The sequence below is a fragment of the Coregonus clupeaformis genome, unplaced genomic scaffold (assembly GCF_020615455.1).
Source record: "Coregonus clupeaformis isolate EN_2021a unplaced genomic scaffold, ASM2061545v1 scaf1253, whole genome shotgun sequence".
NCBI classification, from domain to species: domain Eukaryota; kingdom Metazoa; phylum Chordata; class Actinopteri; order Salmoniformes; family Salmonidae; genus Coregonus; species Coregonus clupeaformis.
The window spans coordinates 31568-53731 of NW_025534707.1; the positions used below are offsets into that span (position 1 = coordinate 31568).

The 22164-nt window shown below is 44.2% G+C and overlaps 1 pseudogene; it reads left to right on the forward strand.

Moving 5' to 3' along the window:
- The first annotated feature begins 11441 nt into the window (after positions 1–11441).
- LOC121564284 lies at positions 11442–18690 on the forward strand (annotated as a pseudogene).
- Positions 18691–22164: the final 3474 nt, after the last annotated feature.

Below are 22164 nucleotides of genomic sequence, written 5' to 3' on the forward strand. Positions count from 1 at the left end.
ATATTGAAGACAGGCTGCAGCCATTAACCCATGGCTGCTGGCCAAGTCATCGACTGTGCTGTTGGGCATTAGATTGCTATAGCATATGATTTAGTTAGCTGATATGTTAAACATCTATCCAGGAGTTGTGAGATCTGGCAGGAGACTTCAATGTAGTCAGCCTGGAACGTGGCCAACCTAATGAGTGGGGTTGTAAGAGAGAAGGGGAGTGACTCAGTTACCAATAAGCTTTCAGCAGCCATCATGTTGGCTAGCAGAGACAGTAACAACCTACTGACTAAACTGGTGCTTTGACACAAATATTAAACACAATATCTCTAAGAGATGGAAATGACAATGAATATCTTATACATACAGTAATGATGACACCTGCATAGTTACATCTGGGAAACTGAATGACATTTATCTTTGTCAGGTTGTTTGTGTTGTGGTTTGCATCAAACTCAGCCTGATATTGACTGTGTCACACCTTCAAGAGGGCCTCAAACTTTAGTGTGGGTTCTGAGGGGGAAAATATCACAAAAAAATAAACCTGTTAATGGGAAAGAGATAAACAGTAGTCAGAAGTCACACCGATGATTGACTGATGACTGATATCATTCCACATTTTATCCAATTTAAAATATTTTATGAAATATTTAAATGGACAATAAAGATAGTTATAGTATATTCTATTGTGTGTACGTGTGTGTTTGTGCCTTGGGCTTTAGTGTTTGTGGTTTGAAGGGAACACTGCTGTATGTGCACCGATAACTAACCCAAACCCATCTACCTAGACTGTATTAGAACACAGATAACTAACCCAAACCTATCTACCTAGACTGTATTAGAACACAGATAACTAACCCAAACCTATCTACCTAGACTTTATTAGAACACAGATAACTAACCCAAACCTATCTACCTAGACTGTATTAGAACACAGATAACTAACCCAAACCTATCTACCTAGACTGTATTAGAACACAGATAACTAACCCAAACCTATCTACCTAGACTGTATTAGAACACATAACTAACCCAAACCCATCTACCTAGACTGTATTAGAACACAGATAACTAACCCAAACCTATCTACCTAGACTGTATTAGAACACAGATAACTAACCCAAACCTATCTACCTAGACTGTATTAGAACACAGATAACTAACCCAAACCTATCTACCTAGACTGTATTAGAACACATAACTAACCCAAACCCATCTACCTAGACTGTATTAGAACACAGATAACTAACCCAAACCTATCTACCTAGACTGTATTAGAACACAGATAACTAACCCAAACCTATCTACCTAGACTGTATTAGAACACAGATAACTAACCCAAACCTATCTACCTAGACTGTATTAGAACACAGATAACTAACCCAAACCCATCTACCTAGACTGTATTAGAACACAGATAACTAACCCAAACCTATCTACCTAGACTGTATTAAAACACAGATAACTAACCCAAACCTATCTACCTAGACTGTATTAGAACACAGAACTAAACTCATCTATCTCGTCTCTGAAGTGTGCATGTGTAACAACTTTAATTTGACCTTGCACTCCTTCTAAATAATGCCATTTTTAGGAACTTTCTCAAATGGTCAAGATTACGTAATGTAGTGCATTCTGTTCATAACAGATTCTAGTTTTGGGAACAGAAAACTGTATTGAGATCAAATGTTTTATCGATTAAGAAATGAGCAGAATGTTGGCCCAGTTTCATCTCGCTCCATCTTCTCCCACTGCTGGCCACTGGGCTTCCTCTCATCACCATATTTGGTAGTGAGTGGAAGCCCCCACCGGATGCTTCAGGTTTTTACCCCATGTGACACATCAGTGTTTCCCCTTTTACATGTGCTAGAACTGTAATGCAAGGTGTACTCAGGGCTAAAGTCACCAAGGACCAGAAACACCAGTGATGTGTCATACATGGGTGGTTCCATAACAACAAAACCTGTTATGCGAATTGACATAACAACAGAAAACACAAAAGAAGAGGATTAAGAGGTTTTGCTCATAACTTGGCCTCACAAAAAAGGATACCGTAACGTTGAGTGACCAGAACTGAAGTAACAGGTAAGAATGTAATATATGTACATAATGCCTGTACCCAGTTTTCTACAGATTATTTCACGTGCAAAAGACACTGAAAAGTGATTAAAGAATGATAATAGTAGTAACTTTGCCCTCTCACAGAGTATAACACTAACTTATGAGTGATAAGTAAAAGTGACTAACTAACGAGAACAAATACATTTGATGGCAGATATTACAAATGTCACATTTACATTTAATTTCATTTCAAGTTCTTCCAATTCTACCTCTTAATATCAATATCTTTGGAACAGGCGCAGTAAGACCTGAGCTGTGTTCGAATACTCATACTAACCGCACTAACCATACTATTTGTGACGTAAATGGAGTATGTAGTATGCTTATTGGTCATAGTATGGATATAGTTAGTATGCCAAAGGTTCCCTGATGTCGTACTACATTCGCCAAAATACAAAGTAAAAAAGCAGTGGACACTATTTCCGTGCTTTTGGGGCCCATAATGCAATTCTTCAGAGAATGGGCGTGGCTTCACAGCATTTTCAGATTTTAAGAAAATGGCAGAAAATATGCAGCTGAAGTCCGACGAGAGTGGATACAAATTCATTGCTTTAACTTATTATGACAAATGTTAAGAAAATGTTGAGCAATGTAATAATGTAATGCCTTTTGAAATAAGTGACGTTACATGTTATGTTGGGTGACAATTTCTTAGGTACGCTAGCCTTACGAACCGCATAGCATATCATTACAGCAGTTGATTGTATGTACTGGTATGTTAACTAGCTACCTAACGTTGGTTGGCTACTAATACATCGAACTTGCCAGTATATTAACTATATGCTATCTAACTAACTACCCAACGTTTATAGACTTTATTATTCACGTCATTCTTAGCTTAGCGAAGTGGTATAGTCGTTGTGCGTTCTCAATTAACATTGTTAATGAAGTCGTAAGATGTCTAGCTAGTCATTTGTTAGCTATGCTAACAAGCTAGCAAGAGGTTGCATAGCAACAGCATCAACTTCCGGTAGACAGGCGAAGTTCTAGTACACTCAGCTGTAAGGATACCATTCGTTTACAATATACTAAAATGAACTAATAGTATGTAGTATATACTCATTAAGTATGTAGTATACAGTTTGTTAGTATGGGTATTCGAACACAGCACTGGTTTCTTGTTGAAATTAACTGTCACCTTCTACTTTCTTTTACGTCATTAGATGGAAATCAATGACATACACAAAAAGAAGGCAATCACCTTTTCTGTTATTTTTCTGCTTGTTTTGATGGTAATCTTTGCTTTTATCTTCGGCATTCCCAAATCAAAGGTGAGATATTTTACATCTTAACCAAATAAATAAAGCAAAAATGTATTACGTATTCAATTGTCAATGTTTGCCCCTACAGTAGATCAGTGTGTCCAAACTGTAGAACAGGTTGCCATAAGTCTAATCAATGGAAACGTTTCCAAACTGTAGAACAGGTTGCCATAAGTCTAATCAATGGAAACGTTTCCAAACTGTAGAACAGGTTGCCATAAGTCTAATCAATGGAAACGTTTCCAAACTGTAGAACAGGTTGCCATAAGTCTAATCAATGGAAACGTTTCCAAACTGTAGAGCAGGTTGCCATAAGTCTAATCAATGGAAACGTTTCCAAACTGTAGAACAGGTTGCCATAAGTCTAATCAATGGAAACGTTTCCAAACTGTAGAACAGGTTGCCATAAGTCTAATCAATGGAAACGTTTCCAAACTGTAGAACAGGTTGCCATAAGTTTTAATTAATTCTGCATATGTGACATCATTCAAGTACCATGCACTGCATTTCTAACTGACTGATGCCATTCAGATTCTTAGAGAAAGACAAGGGGCATGTAAGGAAGCCTTTCACAGAACCAACAAGAAGTTTGATCTGAGCGTTCTCAACCACGAGATCCGTTTCGGCACCTTCGCCTCAAGCTCTTTGAGATCCGACTTAACCAACTTTGGGAATGTGTCTTGCTTTGAGACCCACACTTGCTTTGGCGCTGAGCTAACTTCTTACTCAGCCTTTCCTGAAGAGAAAGAATTTTTAATTCCACCATATGAGATTTATGAAGTCACCAAAATCCAGACAAAGTCACCAGTGAATAACCTGTTGTGTAAAGTTGTCTACACACTAAAGAGCAAAGGAGCAGACAGTGATCTGAATTGCAAATTGATTTTGAGTGGAGGAGAATCCAACATAAAATACATATTTTTTGCATTGATCAGAGCATCAGATACAGGCTACATAATACTCTATATTATGTTGATAACTACTATATATTACTGATCATTACCATAACCTCTACCAACGTACAATGATAAGTAGCCTGATCTAACACAACAGCTGCCCCAGCTCTACAGTGTAAAGATCCTGTCTGTGTTCCAGGTGGGCTACATTGCCAAATCTCCCGCCGAGATAGGGCTTTAACATATCAACTAACCACATCATTTAGCAATCTGATGCCCGACTGCTCAGTTGATGACGTGGCACACAACCATTTGTTGATGCAATGCAGCGTCTGCAATGTATTCGGCCTGGAATGCAACCGCTGTTAAGGCTTGTTTTAACCTGCATTGATTGTTCCGTTACATCGTGTTTTTTTTACTAATACTGTATTGAAATTGTTGAGATTAAATGTCTTGGTCATGTGTAATAATTTCTTGACATTTGCTGGCATGTAGACCGTGACTGCAGCTATCTGCAGTACACCTGGCAGCTTTTAAGTTTTGTAAGGGGAGGGGATTTTTCGGCCATACATTGCACGAGACTTGCAGAGAGAGGGGGGCTACCAAAGATGATCCTCCCTGGTTCCACCCCCCAGAACCAACACTAGTAACTGGTTCTGAGTTGCCCGAGATGAAGCCAAAGAGAACCAGCCACTATCATCACATACACATCTGAGTGACATTGTGGCAGACATGATAAAGCTTCTTTCACATTACACCATTTTCAAAATCCTTCAAATGTCCTTATGTGCTTGACTCTCATGCCTAATGGTTGTACAAATAAATGACAAGTTAGTAATGGCTTTAAAGCTTGCTTCACATTACATGGTTTACAAAATCCTACAGCTTTATTACCTTTCACACTATGCAAGTCTTGACAGAATTGCACGGTGTCCTGTCATGTCTAATCTGAAATGAATTATACCAGACATACTGACTCAAATTAACCTAAGGTCAGTTCTTAATGGGTTGTAAGAATAACAAGAGTGAAAATAAAATAAAACTGTGAGGGCTCTCTGAGGCTGAGAGAGAGAGTTGGGTGAGAGAGCACTGAGAAGGGTTAGTCATTTCCTTTGTCAGTGAAGTCAGGGGCCATGAACCTCTCAGAGTAAGAGTGCTGATTTAGGATCAGTTTTGCCTTTTAGATCATAATGAATAAGATTACATGGACAGGGGATCCTAGATCAGCCCCTGAGCTCCGTACTGCTCAATCAACCAATCACAACCAGGAGAGAACAGCATGAAGTTGAGTGGGAGAGACAAAACAAAGATGAATGATACAGCTACAGTATCAATCCTAAATACGTTTTCATGCGAGTGATGTTCTGTCGGTTTTATAAAGTACATTGTTCACCTGGCAAAACTGTTTTGAGAGACTGAATGAAGCATAACCGACACACGTTGATAACGTGTAAGAACACTATAGGCCAAAGGTTAAAAGAGAGAAACCACTATATGTAGGGTACTGTCTGGTATGTTGTTCTACCATAAGAAAAAACCCACTGGCCGTGTCCGACTCCCCAAACTAACAAGTAGGCTGATGGATATGCGAAAAGACAACGTTTTATAGTATGTGACATTTCTAATATTGAGTATGCTTTAAATGCCAGGATGTCACTGCATGCTATTGAGGAAGAGAATTGTCACTTCAGACCCAGTTGATAATCAGCTGACAATAAGTTAAGTGGAAACACTGTACCAAGATTAGAAGATGTATTCTCAGTGTGGGTGAGCCTAGTATGTTAGTATTTGTGGCATACTGCATCCATTTTAACTAGACTGTACATTCTAAGTAGCCTCGTAATAACCAGACAGATCACCATGTATGATCAGAACTCAGTAGTTTTAGTAAGTAGTGGGTAAGACACCAATGTCGGACACGGTCTATGGGGTTTGTCTATGAGGCAGGTTGACAATAAACATCAAATAGCACAACAATCAAGGATATATTTTAGTCATTGACCTTTTTTAAATTGATCTGATAAAGGGGTTTTCATGTTCATATGACTGTCTCACACTTATTTAGGAGTTGGATTCTGGTGAAACAAATGTTTTATTTGGTATTTGGTATTTTATTAGGATCTCCATTAGCTGTTGCAAAAGCAGCAGCTACTCTTCATGGGGTCCACACAAAACATGAAACATGACATAATACAGAACATTAATAGACAAGAACACACGTAGACTACATATCAATACATACACACAAACTATCTAGGTCAAATAGGGGAGAGGCATTGTGCCATGAGGTGTTGCTTTATCTGTTTTTTGAAGTAGAGGGTTGAAGATGATTGACAGATGCTTTGGTCTAGCCAGGCTGTAGTGACATGGAGCATTCTTCACATTTACCAGAAGAGGGCAGCATTTCAATTAACCAGCTAAAGGTTGACAGACAAAGCTTAGACCAGGGCTATTCAAATCCAGTCTCACACAGTAGGGATCAGTTCAGTGAATGCCTAAATTCAACACACCTGGTCGCGCACCAGGACCACTGTTGCCTACAAGGTGCACAACTTCCCAACCCTCCCCTCAGGGACCACCAGACAACCCTCTCCTCAGGGACCACCAGATAACCCTCTCCTCAGGGACCACCAGACAACCCTCTCCTCAGGGACCACCAGACAACCCTCTCCTCAGGGACCACCAGACAACCCTCTCCTCAGGGACCACCAGACAACCCTCTCCTCAGGGACCACCAGACAACCCTCTCCTCAGGGACCACCAGACAACGCTCTTCTCAGGGACCACCAGACAACCCTCTCCTCAGGGACCACCAGACAGGCACACCTGCATCAATTAGTCAAGGGGTTGATGGTTAGTAAACTGAATCAGGTGTGTCAGATTAGGGCTGAAACTAAAATGTGAAACATCTGAGGAGAAGGTTGGGAAACCCTGGACTGGGGGCCTCAAGATTCACTGCAGTGCTGTTTTCCTTTATTCTGAGTGATTGATTGATTGATTAAAGTGGTATATTGGCTTTTAGTATTCCAGGGCTGAATCAGTCCCTGATTAGAGGGGAAGGATGATGATGAGGTTTAAGGGTCTTTCTGTACTGTTACTATGGGGAACCTTTTCTCAGCATCAGCAATGGTGTTGCTGGTGTTGGACATTTTCACACATAGCTCAGTATGAAAAAAGTGTGAACAAACAATTCTCAGAAGCCTTGTGGTGTTTCCTGCCTGCCTGCCTGTGTGTGTGTGTGTGTGTGTGTGCGTGTTTGTGTGTGTGTTTGTGTGCGCGTTAGAATGTGAGCTCTATTCAGCTGTGCAAACACACATCCCTCATAGATACAGTGCATTCTGAAAGTATTCAGACCCCTTGAATTTTTCCACATTTTGTTACGTTACAGCCTTATTCTAAAATAGATTAAATAGTTTTTTCCCCTCATCAATTCAGACACAATAGAAATGTTTGTTAATTTATTAGAAATAAAAAACTGAAATATCACATTTACAAAAGTATTCAGACCCATTACTCAGTACTTTGTTGAAGCACTCGAGTCTTCTTGGGTATTGTGGTGTCGAGACAACGATGCTGATATGCTGTGATGACAAGAAATCCGCGGACACTGTCCTTGATTATAATGGTTCATTACATCAAAGATTACAGTATCAATTTACAGACTCCTGCAGAAATCTGGAGAACAACTGACCCAATCTCTAATATGTTATTCTCCCCGTCCTTTGTTCAAAAACATGGTATTCATATCCTATGTAACATAATATGGGTGGTTTTAATAGACCAATCCCTGGCCTCTACATAGCAGACTCTCCTCTGTTTTAGGGGGCCCCTATAGTAATGTTTTCCAGATGTTTCCGCAAGCAGAGCCAAGTTCTGGAATGTTCAGATACTACAGTATGACATTACAATCTTGGCACACCTGTATTTGGGGAGTTTCTTCCATTCTTCTCTGCAGATCCTTTAAAGCTCTATCAGGTAGGATGGGGAATGTCGCTGCACAGCTATTTTTAGGTCTCTCCAGAGATGTTAGATCGGGTTCAAGTCCGGACTCTGGCTGGGCCACTCACGGACATTCAGATACTTGTCCTGAAGCCACTCCTACGTTGTATTGGCTGTGTGCTCAGGGCCGTAGTCCTGTTGGAAGGTGAAACTTCGCCCCAGTTCTTCAAGAATCTCTCTGTACTTTGCTCCATTTATCTTTCCCTCGATCCTGACTAGTCTCCCAGTCCCTGCCGCTGAAAAACATACCCAAAGCATGATACTGCCACCACCATGCTTCACCGTAGGGACGGTGCCATGTTTCCTTTAGACGTGACGCTTTGCATTCAGGCTAAAGAGTTAAATCTTGGCTTCATCAGACCAGATAATCTTGTTTCTCATGGTCTTAGAGTCATTTAGGTGCCTTTGGCAAACTCCAAGCGGGCTGTGCCTTTTATTGAGGAGTGGCTTCCGTCTGGCCACCCTACTATAAAGGCCTGATTGGTGGGGTGCTGCAGAGAAGGTTGTCCTTCTGGAAGGTTCTCCCAGAGGAACTCTGGACCACTGCCAGAGTGACCATCGGGTTCTTGGTCACATCCCTGATCAAGGCCATTCTCCCCCGATTAATCAGTTAGGCAGGGGGTTCAAGCTCTAGGAAGAGTATTGGTAGCAAAGGGTCTGAATACTTATGTACATAAGGTATTTCTGTTTTTTATTTATTTTAATTTGCACCCCCAAAAAAAACTGTATTCGCTTAGTCATTATGAGGTATGGCGTGTAGATTGATGATACTTTATATTTATTTAATCCATTTTAGAATAAGGCTGTAACGTAACAAAATTTGGAAAAAGTAAAGGGGTCTGAATACTTTCCGAATGCACTGTATGTCTGCTGGATAAGGTGCTATCTATACAGTGGCTGGACACCAGCAAAAACTTCACACATTCAGCAGCTATGTTCCCAAACACTAAGTCAACGTCACAATAGTGTAAATCTGCTCCCTTCCTTTCCTTGTCTCCTTTCCTTGTCTCCTTTCCTTGTATCCTTTCCTTTGTAACCACCACAGATCTGAAAGACTTCACCATATCAATGCAATATGATGGAACCCTGTCAACCTACCAGGCCTCTCACATCTCAGTCATTACAAAGGAATGGAACCCTGTCAACCTACCAGTCCTCTCACATCTCAGTCATAACAAAGGAATGGAACCCTGTCAACCTACCAGTCCTCTCACATCTCAGTCATAACAAAGGAATGGAACCCTGTCAAACTACCAGGCCTCTCACATCTCAGTCATAACAAAGGAATGGAACCCTGTCAAACTACCAGGCCTCTCACATCTCAGTCATAACAAAGGAATGGAACCCTGTCAACCCACCAGGCCTCTCACATCTCAGTCATAACAAAGGAATGGAACCCTGTCAAACTACCAGGCCTCTCACATCTCAGTCATAACAAAGGAATGGAACCCTGTCAAACTACCAGGCCTCTCACATCTCAGTCATAACAAAGGAATGGAACCCTGTCAACCCACCAGGCCTCTCACATCTCAGTCATAACAAAGGAATGGAACCCTGTCAACCTACCAGTCCTCTCACATCTCAGTCATAATAAAGGAATAGAACACTATCAACCTACCAGTCCTCTCACATCTCAGTCATAATAAAGGAATAGAACCCTATTAACCTACCCGTCCTCTCACATCTCAGTCATAACAAAGGAAAGGTAACAACCATAACCAGCAGTATTAGAATATTGGGATACTGTCTAAATCATACCCTGGACACTGGCATGAGAGACCACTGAAAACCAAACACACACTAATGTAACCAGAGGCCTTTAGTGCAGCGTTTCCCAAACTCGGTCCTTGGGACCCCAAGGGGTGCACGTTTTGGTTTTTGCACGAACACTACACAGCTGTTTCAAATGATCAAAGCTGGATGATTAGTTGAATCAGCTGGGTAGTGCTAGGGCAAAAAACAAAACGCGCACCCTTTGGGGTCCCAAGGACGGAGTTTGGGACAACCTGCTTTATGCCTTGATCACACTGACAGCTTTATTGCGCAAAACGGTACTCAGCATCATCTGAATATGTGTGAAACAAAAGTTTAACATTCACCTTCTGCTACCGTTTCTGACAAGCCGTCTACGCATACATACAATGAATGTACTTCTGGTGTACCAAAATGCAATGACGCTGTCGGTGTGATCGAGGTGTTAGTCTTGACACGGTGCATTCTGCACAGCAGCCAGAAGAGGGCAGAATTTAACTAAACCAGCTAAAGGAATTATTGGAAGACGAAGCTTAGTCTAGGCAAGGGTTAGGCAACCCTGTTCCTGGAGTGCTGCAGGTACTGCAGGATTTTGTCACAACTAGAGACCACACTGAGACACTTAGCTAATTGATCAGTTCAGTTATTGCGTAAATTCAACACACCTGGTCTTCCAGGTCAGTTAAATTAAAAACATGAAGTGCCTGCGGCACTCCAGGACCAGTGATAACCACTAGCCGCAGTACTTCCCAACCCTCTCCTCTGGGACCACCAGACTGGCACACCTGCATCAATTAGTCAAGGGGTTGATGGTTAGTAGACTGAATCAGGTGGGCCAGTATAGGGCTGAAATCTAAATGTGAAACGTCTGGTGGTCCCTGAGGAGAGGGTTGGGAAACCCTGGACTGGGGGCCTCAAGCTTCACTGTAGCGCTGCTTTCCTTTATTCTGGGTGATTGATTAAGGGGAAGGATGATGAGGAGGTTTAAGGGTCTTTCTGTACTGTTACTATGGGGAACCTTTTCTCAGTATCAGCAGTGCTGCTGCTGGTGTTAGTCATGTTCACACATAGCTCAGTATTAAAAGAAGTGTGAAAACATAATTATCAGAAGTAAATAATAATAATAAATAATAATAAGTAATTAGTAATTAGGTGTTTCCTGCATGTGTGTGTGCGTTAGTGTCTGTGTGTGTGTGTGTGTGTATGTATGTATGTTTGTGTGTTTGCACTGTACTATGTTGTTTGTGGTTTGAGGGGTACTTGTGCCTGTTCTCAGCAAGAGAGGGGGGACTGTGAAAATAATCACAAGAGCACTGGTATAACAAGGCCCCCTGAAAGCTGAACATTTGAATGCTGTTTCTGTATCTTAAAAGACAATTAATCTCCATTACAAGTTGCCATTGGACCAATATATTTTGACATCATGGCAAGATACAAGATCCTAACCTTTACTGTGATGTATTTCATCCAGGCTTGGACTTCAGGTGTGGACTCCAAGATGGTAAGATACTACACTATTGAGAGAGAGAGAGAGAGAGAGAGAGAGAGACAGAGACAGAGAGAGAGAGAGAGAGAGAGAGAGAGAGAGAGAGAGAGAGAGAGAGAGAGTCAAAGTGCAAAATAACAGGTAAAAGTTTAGTATGGACAAAGTTAAGTGTGTGAAGGCAGTATACTGTAAATCCCCCTTGAGTCGATTGATGCACTGGTGCGTCAGCCTAATTAACATAATACAAAAATCCCCATCTAAATTTGTCTCAATCTCAAAGATCTCAAAGATGTTGTCCGTCTGCGGTGAAAGGTGGCAGAGCTAGATCGGTTTTTGACAGACTATGAGATATCCCAAAAATCGTTCTTCTCGTGAAAACATCTGTAGCATCCGAACGGTTTATGACAACTCTATGAACACGAACACGATGGTAATTTCTGTTTTCCTCTACGACCCCCACAAGAGTCAGGGGTCTGAAGTCGATACTGTCGATATGTCAACTTCTGTTTGGTAGCGTCCTAACCGTTTGGGCTACAAACTAATGGGATCCAACTGTGGACAGGGGAGATTCTCTGATGGTGGTCTCCGTTTTGCTCTACGACCCCCACAAGTGTCATGGGATTCGTTTGAAGGTAACCGGTACCGGTTGAAAAATGTGCCTACCAAAAAAAAGGGGTTAAACATGTGTAAAGAAATATATATAGTGGCAAGAAAAAGTATGTGAACCCTTTGGAATTACCTGGATTTCTGCATAAATTGGTCATAAAATTTGATCTTCATCTAAGTCACAACAATAGACAAACACAGTCTGCTTAAACTAATAACACACAAACAATTGTTGTGACTTAGATGAAGATCAGATCAAATTTTATGAACAATTTATGCAGAAATCCAGGTAATTCCTAAGGGTTCACATACTTTTTATTGCCACTGTATATACATGTCCTGAGTTTTCTTATATCTCCTAGCTTTCTGACAGACGCTTCAAAAGCTGGTTCCTTATGATTCATTTTTGGACTGTCCTTTCTGCCATTGATGAATGTGTTATTCAATATGTTTTCTATGGGCTTTAGTAGTGAAGGCCAAAATTTTTTAGTTTTTCATCAAATTAAAAGTATTATTAATCTTAGCCCCCAACATCTTAGACTATAAATAATGTGAAGACAGTATAACTGATAGCTGACATTTGTCTCTCAGCATTAATATTAATATTATTTTTTTCTTTCTCTTTTTCTCTCTCTTTTGCTCACTAAAGGTTCGTCTGCTGTCACAATCCGGGTTAGAACTCCGGTCTCAGAAGTGTAGAGCTGGGGGTACTACCCCTTAGCCACAGAGGAGATGTTGTAGGACCCAAATAAAACACCCAAGGCAATACTCCAGGCAAGTAGATTTAATGTTCCCAAACAGGAGGCAAAACAAAACAACTCCACGAGGGGAGAAAAACAAACTAAAGATAACTTCAAAAACTTACTAGGACTGACACGGTGAGACAAAGCAGGAGACACACAGTCAGGACGCAATAACCAAGTGAGAAACAAGGGGAAAACACACAGCTAAAATACACAAGGGGGAAACAAGGCACAGGTGACCTGGATAAGCTAATTAGGACACATGAGGAAGAACTAAGGCAAAAGGGGAACACAGCTGACCTCTAGAGGCCAGGAGACAAACAGGGGAAGCAGGAAGCTGACAGGACCCCCTCCTCTAGGAACGACTCTGACGTTCCTTCCAGGAACACCCTGGCCCCAGGGTGCGAAAATCTCGGATCAACCCTGGGTCCAGGATGTCCCTGGCTGGAACCCAGGAGCGCTCCTCTGGCCCGTAGCCCTCCCAGTCCACCAGATACTGCAGAGAGTTCTGGACCCTCCGGGAGTCCAGTATCCGGCGGACTGTGTAGGCTGGCTGGCCGTCTATGATCCTGGGAGGTGGCGGGGGTCTGTGGGGGGGGCAAAAGGAGAAGACAAGACAGGTTTAAGGAGTGAAACATGGAAAGTGGGGTTAACTCTAAGGGAGCGAGGCAGAACTAAACGATACGAAACAGGGTTAACCTTTCTAGCAATGCGGAAAGGGCCGATGTATCTCTGGGAAAGCTTCTTGGATTCGACCCGGAGGGGCAAGTTCTTAGTGGCCAACCAAACTCTCTGTCCAGCTCGGAAACTAGGGGCCGTCCCGGCGGTGGCGATTAGCCTGACTTTGGTATCTCTGGGAGGTCCGAAGGAGGGTACACCTGGCCTTCTTCCAGGTCCGCCTACAGCGTTGGACAAAGCGCTGGGCCGAGGGAACACCAACTTGCGCCTCTTCCTCTGGAAATAATGGAGGGTTGTAACCGAACTGGCATTCGAAGGGGGGACAATCCGGTGGCTGAGGACTGGAGGGTGTTGTGGGCATATTCAGCCCAAATGATATAGGTGGCCCAAGACGTGGGATTACTGGCCGCCATACACCGCAGGGTGGTCTCCAGATCCTGATTAATCCGTTCCGTTGGCCATTAGACTCTGGATGGAATCCTGACGATAGGCTGGCTGTGGCCCCAATAAGCCTGCAGAAGGCCCCCAAAACCGGGACGAATTGGGGACCTCGGTCAGAGACCACGCCCAGGGGAATGCCAAATATCCGGAAGACATGGTTCATGAGGAGCTCAGCAGTCTCTTAGCCGAGGGCAGCTTGGGCAGGGGAATAAACCGGGCAGCCTTTAGAGAAACGGTCTACCACCACAAGGATGACGGTGTTGCCCTGGGATAGAGGAAGTCCCGTGAACAAAGTCCAGAGAAAGGTGTGACCATGGCCTTCGAGGAACAGGTAAGGGATGGAGCAGTCCCTGGGGTCGCTGGCGTGTCGACTTTCCCCTGGTTACACACAGGGCAGGCCTCAACATAGACCTGCACGTCCTTCTTGATGGACGGCCACCAAAACCGCCGTCGGAGGAACTCCAGTGTGCGAGCACTGCCAGGATGGCATGTCAAGGGCGACTCATGACCCCACTGCAAGACGCGGGCCCGAACCGAGAGAGGAACGTACAGGCGACCGGCAGGACCACCGCCTGGATCGGGCTCATGGGCAAGAGCTTCTCGTACCCCTCTTTCTAGTTCCCACTGAAGAGGTGCGACGATCCTAGACCTCGGAATAATCGATGCCAAGGGCTTCTCTTGTACCTCGGGAGAATAGACTCGAGACAGAGCATCCGGCTTGACGCTCTTGGTGCCAGGTCGGTAAGTCAGGAGGAACTGGAATCGATTAAAGAAAAGGGACCATCGTGGCTTGCGAGGGTTCATCCGCTTTAGCCTGTTGGAGATATTCCAGGTTCTTGTGGTCTGTGAGAACCTGGAAAGGGTGCTGAGCCCCCTCAAGCCAATGGCGCCACTCTTCCAAGGCCAGTTTTACCGCAAGCAACTCTAGATCCCCCACGTGGTAGTTGCGCTCGGCCTCAGACAGGCGGCGAGACATGAAGGCACAAGGGTGTAATCTCCCATCCGCACCCCTCTGTGACAGGACGGCTCCCACCCCCACCTCTGAGGCGTCCACCTCCACCACGAAAGGTCTCTCTGGGTCAGGGGTCACCAGAATCGGAGCAGAAGTGAAGCGGCGCTTGAGATCCTCGAAGGCCCCTGCTGCTTCCGGACCCCAGTGAATCTTGGTCCCTCCTCCCTTGGTAAGCGTCGTCAAGGGGGGCTACCACCGAGCTGAAATTCTTGATGAACTTCCGATAGAAGTTAGAAAAGCCAATGAACCGTTGAACCTCCTTGACCGTGGCAGGTGTGGGCCAATCGTGGACCGCCTTGACCTTCTTGGGATCCATCTCTAGGTGCCCGGGAGTGACAATAAACCCGAGAAACTGAGTCCTGAGAAACATGAAATTCACACTTCTCAGGCTTAACGTAGAGGTGATTGTCAAGGAGCCTCTGGAGAACCCGGCTAACATGCCCTCATGTTCCTTCAGTGACCTCGAGAAGATGAGGATATCGGTCCAGGTACACGAAGACGAACAGATTAAGCATATCCCGAGAGAACATCATTAATCAGGGCTTGGAATACTGCGGGGGGCATTGGTGAGCCCGAACGGCATCACCCGATATTCATAGTGTCCCGTGGGCGTGTTGAACGCCGTCTTCCATTCGTCTCTGGCCGGATCCGCACGAGATGGTAAGCATTGCGGAGATCCAGCTTAGTAAAAATGGAAGCCCCTTGAAGCAGCTCAAAAGCAGTGGCCATGAGAGGAAGAGGGTATCGATTCCGAACCGTGATCTTGTTGAGTCCCCGGTAATCAATACAAGGCCTCAGACCCCGTCTTTCTTTTCAACAAAAAAGAAGCCCGCCCCAGCCGGGAAGTAGAGGCATAGATGAGGCCGGCTGCCAAGGACTCCTTAATGTAGGTGTCCATAGCTGCGTGCTCGGGGAGGACAAGGAAAAGATCCGACCTCTAGGAGGGCAGCACCCAGGAGTAGATCAATGGCACAGTCATAAGTGCGATGAGGCGGTAAGGCAGTAGCCCGGGCCTTGCTGAACACTGCCTTGAACCGATGGTAAACACTGGGGACTCGGGAGACGTCAACAGACTCTTGAAACTGGGTACTAGGGGCTGAGGAACTCTGAAGCATGCAGGTGAGTTGGCAAGGGTGGGACCCCAGCTAAGAATGGTGCCAGTAGGCCAGTCGATCTGGGGATTATGTCTGCATAGCCAAGGGTGACCCAGGATAATAGGATACTCGGGAGAGTCAATGAGATAGAAGGTCTCCTCCTGCTGGTGTTGAGAGATGGTAAGTCGCAGGGACTGAGTCGCCTCAGTAACTTTCCTGGTTCCAGAGGTCTGCCATCTAAGGCTGTAACTGCCTGGGGTTGAGGAAGTAGTTGGGTAGGGATCTTAAGTTCCTTAGCCAAGGTTACATCCATAAAATCACCTGCGGCACCGGAATCGATCATAGCCTGGACCCGATGCTGGTGGCCCTCCCAGGACAGAGTGGCTGGAATAGCTAGGACCGCGTTAGTAGGAGGAGCTCTAATTTTCCCCATCACAACCCTCCTGTAGCTGGGCGGGGACAGGCGTTTCCCGAAAGCTCGGGGCAAGTGGAGCGGAAGTGGCCGGCAACCCCGCAGTAGAGGCACCGACGCTCCCTCATGCGACGTTCCCTTTCGTTGGAAGAAAGCCTGGAACGGCCTAACTGCATGCTCTCCGGGAATCCTGGGGCAGTTCAGGAGCCGGGGCAGCTCTGAATGACGGAGTCCAAACAGGAGAAACAGAGCTGCTCAGAGGAACTTGGGACTGAGACACCTGACGGCGAGCCGTTCTCCGCTCTCTTAGACGATTGTCCAGGCGGATGGCCAAGGCTATGAGGGACTCGAGATCTTCAGCTGGTTCACGGGTGGCTAACTCATCTTGAAGGGGCTCAGATAACCCTCCCTGAAAGCAGACCCTCAGCGCTTCATCATTCCATCCGCTCCTTGCTGCTATGGTTCGGAACTCAATGGCAAAATCTGCCGTGCTTCGGAGGCCCTGACGGAGAGACAGTAGGCGCTTGGAAGCCTCCCGCCCACTGACAGGATGATCGAACACCCGCTTGAACTCTTCTACAAATGCCGCGTGGGAGTCACAACAGGCTTCCTGGGACTGCCACACCGCGAGAGGCCCAGGCGAGCGCCTTGTCTGAAAGAAGGGTAATGAGGTAGGCAATCTTGGAACGGTCTGTGGGAAAACTTGAGGGTTGGAGCTCGAAGGTGAGGGAGCATTGGGTGAGGAAACCCTGGCAAGAGCTTGGATCCCCAGAAAAGGGCTTGGGAGGTGGTAGTGGGCTCCGCCAACCGAGAAGGCCTGTCGTCACTGGGAGGTGACCGGGGGGAAGGGGGGGAGGACCAAGGAGGCGTTCAAAGAGCTGGGTGAAGGGAACTCATCATTTCGGCCAGGAGTTGAGAATGTCTAGCCATCAGCTCCTCTTGTCGGCTGAGAACGGCTTCATGGCGCTGGAAAGAAGCCTCATGTCGAATGATCACCGCCAACAGGTCCTGGGAACTGAGTGTTTCTGGGTCCATGATTGACTTGGTTATTCTGTCACAATCCGGGTTAGAACTCCGGTCTCAGAAGTGTAGAGCTGGGGGTACTACCCCCTTAGCCACAGAGGAGATGTTGTAGGACCCAAATAAAACACCCAAGGCAATACTCCAGGCAAGTAGATTTAATGTTCCCAAACAGGAGGCAAAACAAAACAACTCCACGAGGGGAGAAAAACAAACTAAAGATAACTTCAAAAACTTACTAGGACTGACACGGTGAGACAAAGCAGGAGACACACAGTCAGGACGCAATAACCAAGTGAGAAACAAGGGGAAAACACACAGCTAAAATACACAAGGGGAAACAAGGCACAGGTGACCTGGATAAGCTAATTAGGACACATGAGGAAGAACTAAGGCAAAAGGGGAACACAGCTGACCTCTAGAGGCCAGGAGACAAACAGGGGAAGCAGGAAGCTGACATCTGCATGATCCAAAATACAACATAGACATAGACATGGCTCTTGAGTCTGTTGATGACTCCTACAAAGGCTGTGAGCATAAGATGCTCAGTCTGGTGAACAACCATTACCTGCAAAAAGAGAGACAAGATGACAAAGATTTCAACAAAGCTTGGACCGCTGCTGAGGCCCATTACAAAGAAAAAGGAAAACTGCCTGAAATCTATTCCCTGGCAATCCAGGTGTATGTGAATGCAACAGCCAACATTTACAAGTTATTCAACAAAGCCACTCGTACCCAAAAGAAGAACTACATCAAATCATTCAAGTACCACTCTCTGCACTTCCTTCTGACCAATGCGTTACGAATCCTGAACAGGAAACGTTTTTTTAAAACATGTTTTCACACCTTCCGAGGAACCAACGTGACTTTCCACCATAACCAAAATACTATAATGCGATTCGGACAGTTCACCTCAAGCTCTTTTGACAAGGAAATTGCTAAACGCTTTGGAAGTAAATCCTGTTTTGAGATCGACACCTACTTTGGTGCCCCACTGGGGGTGTACTCTCAGCTGGCGCATGAGAAGGAGGTACTGATTCCCCCCTACGAGGTGTTCAAGGTGACCAAGAAAGAAGACAAAAAAGGCCTCTGGTGTGACGTCGTCTACAAACTGAAGAGTACTAAGAAAGAAAAAAGTGACCTGAAATGCAAGATGGTTGAACCACTCCAAGGACAGTAAAATCAAACCAGCAACACAGCTTTTCTGCGTTCAGTCAAATATGACATGCACATTTTATTTCTACCCCCAACATCCCTATCCATCATCGCTGCCTCCTACAAATGCAGGAAACATTCAGTAATAAAACATTAGCAGAACTTTCCCAACTTTCTGATTCTCAGATCTGTCCTGTAGTAAATGTTACCCATATTGTTTGCTTAGATTGTTAACATTTCTTCTGCCAGTGAATTGGCATTTGTTGTCATGTGCATTGCAGATTTTGTTAAAACCAATAAAGAAAAATCATTGAGTATTATTACATCTCCTGTTCTATTTATCCACTACCTGTACATCTGTTATAAAGATATTCATTTCAGCTCACTTGAAGAAAATGAGTTTGTTCTCAGGTATAATTAGAAGTGGCTACAAAGACATTTAGATTTAAACTAAGATTAAACCATTTCTAAATATTAAACTAATGGCTTCAAAATAAACTTGATGCAGGGAGGGAGGGATGGAGAGCAGTAACAGGGTTAGTAGTTTCCTGTGTCTGTGAGGTCAGAGGGAGATGGGAGGGAGGGAGAGCAGGAGCAGGGTTAGTAGTTTCCTGTGTCTGTGAGGTCAGAGGGAGATGGGAGGGAGGGAGAGCAGGAGCAGGGTTAGTAGTTTCCTGTGTCTGTGAGGTCAGAGGGAGATGGGAGGGAGGGAGAGCAGGAGCAGGGTTAGCAGTTTCCTGTGTCTGTGAGGTCAGAGGGAGATGGGAGGGAGGGAGAGCAGGAGCAGGGTTAGTAGTATCCTGTGTCTGTGAGGTCAGAGGGAGATGGGAGGGAGGGAGAGCAGGAGCAGGGTTAGTAGTTTCCTGTGTCTGTGAGGTCAGAGCTCAGTACCGCTCAATCTATCAACCACAACGAGGAGAGAACGTTCTCATTCCAGGCCGACTATATTGCAGTTGAGTTGCAAGCAGCAACGAATGGGCAATAGATTGCTAATCCATATGATGTGGTTAACTGATATGTTAAACACCTATCCAGGAGTTGTGAGGTCTGCCAGGTGTTTGCAATGTAGTCAGCCTGGAACGTGGCCAATGTTATGACAGGGGTGGGAGGAGAGAGGGGGCGGGGCTCAGTTGTCAAGACTCCTTTCAACTGCCATTGTGTTCACTGACAGAGAGAACAGAGGCCATATGGAGGCAGCGAACTGTCTATTCACTTTGACACTACACTGTTGCTTTGACAACTGTTGCTTTGACAACAACGGGGAGGGGTACTAAGCTAGCATATGCAGTTGCTTTAAGATGGTCATACCATGGATACCCATTTAGGTATAGAAAAAAAAATGTATTGATAAAATATTGAATTTGGCCTTTACTACTATAGTCCACAGAAACGCATTGAATAACACATTAATAAATGGTAAAAAATACAAAAAAACTAAATCATAAGGAATAAGATTTTGAAGTCTATCCTATATTTAGAAGATATAAGAAAGCTCAGGAAAATATACACTACCGGTCAAAAGTTTTAGAACACCTACACATTCAAGGGTTTTTCTTTATTTTTAATATTTTCTACATTGTAGAATAATAGTGAAGACATCAAAACTATGAAATAACACATATGGAATCATGTAGTAACCAAAAAAAGCGTTAAACAAATCATAATATATTTTATATTTGAGATTCTTCAAATAGCCACCCTTTGCCTTGATGACAGCTTTGCACACTCTTGGCACTCTCTCAACCAGCTTCACCTGGAATGCTTTTTCAACAGCCTTGAAGAAGATCCCACATATACTGAGCACTTGTTGGCTGCTTTTCCTTCACTCTGCGGTCCGACTCATCCCAAACCATCTCAATTTGGTTGAGGTCGGGGGATTGTGGATGCCAGGTCATCTGATGCTGCACTCCATCACCCTGCTTCTTGGTAAAATAGCCCTTACACAGCCTGGAAGTGTGTTGGGTCATTGTCCTGTTGAAAAATAAATGATAGTCCCACTAAGCCCAAACCAGATGGGATGGCGTATCGCTGCAGAATGCTGTGGTAGCCATGCTGGTTAAGTGTGCCTTGAATTCTAAATAAATCACAGACAGTGTCACCAGCAAAGCACCCCCACACCATAACACCTCCTTCTCCATGCTTTACGGTGGGAAATATACATGTGGAGATCATCCGTTCACCCACACCACGTCTCACAAAGACACGGCGGTTGGAACCAAAAATCTCAAATTTGGACTCCAGACCAAAGGACACATTTCCACCGGTCTAATGTCCATTGCTCGTAATTCTTGGCCCAAGCAAGTCTCTTCTGCTTATTGGTGTCCTTTAGTAATGGTTTCTTTGCAGCAAATCGACCATGAAGGCCTGATTCACACAGTCTCCTCTGAACAGTTGATGTTGAGATGTGTCTGTTACTTGAACTCTGTGAAGCATTTATTTGGGCTGCAATTTCTGAAGCTGGTAACTCTAATGAACTTATCCTCTGCTGCAGAGGTAACTCTTGCTTTTCCATTCCTGTGGCGGTCCTCATGAGAGCCAGTTTCATCCTAGCACTTGATGGTTTTTGCGACAGCACTTGAAGAAACTTTAAAAGTTCTTGAAATGTTTCGTATTGACTGACCTTCATGTCTTAAAGTAATGATAGACTATGTGTTATTTCATAGTTTTGATGGCTTCAAATTATTCTACAATGTAGAAAATAGTAAAAATAAAGAAAAACCCTTGAATGAGTAGGTGTTCTAAAACTTTTGACCGGAAGTGTATATATATTTTTACACATATTGCTACAGTTATTGTTATTTATGGTTGTAATACATTTTGTTGTTGTTAATTTTAATAGTGGGAGGGTCTGCAAATTTTTTGAGAGTACAAGGGGAGGGTCATGTGAAAATATTTTTTATGTGGGGGAGAGGGGGGATTTTTTTTCTGACACCTCGAGTTAGCAAGACACTAGGAAATAGCTAAACAGCAGTCAGAGGTCATGAGTGAAGTCACCCTGATGACTGACTGATGTCTGGTATCATTCCATATTTAACTACTGTGAAATATTTCCCCCTATGGGCATCACACCTCTGATGGTATGTTTTGTTTTGTTGTCATGTGCAATGGAACTTGTGTTAAAACCAAAAAAGAAAAGCATTGAGCAATATTACACCTCCTGCCCTCTTGATCCACTATGTGTCAATCTGATAGAAACCTACAGAAGATAAGATTCCATCTCATTAAAATCAACTCCACAAATTCTCAGGTTGTTCTCTGATTGGTTTAAAATGGTAAGCAGCAGCTGCCCCACCCCCTAGCAACTCAAATAGAATAGGAAGCTAAAAGCTATGTGGCTAATCTGATCAACACTGTCATTCCACTTACATGCAGTTAGGACATATAGAAAAACCTACAGTTGACTTTCAAATGAATATTTAGACATAGTTTTACAGAGAAGTAACACTTAGTCATGGCTTTGAAATGAACTGGAGGCCAAATAGTAACAAGTAGGCTGGCT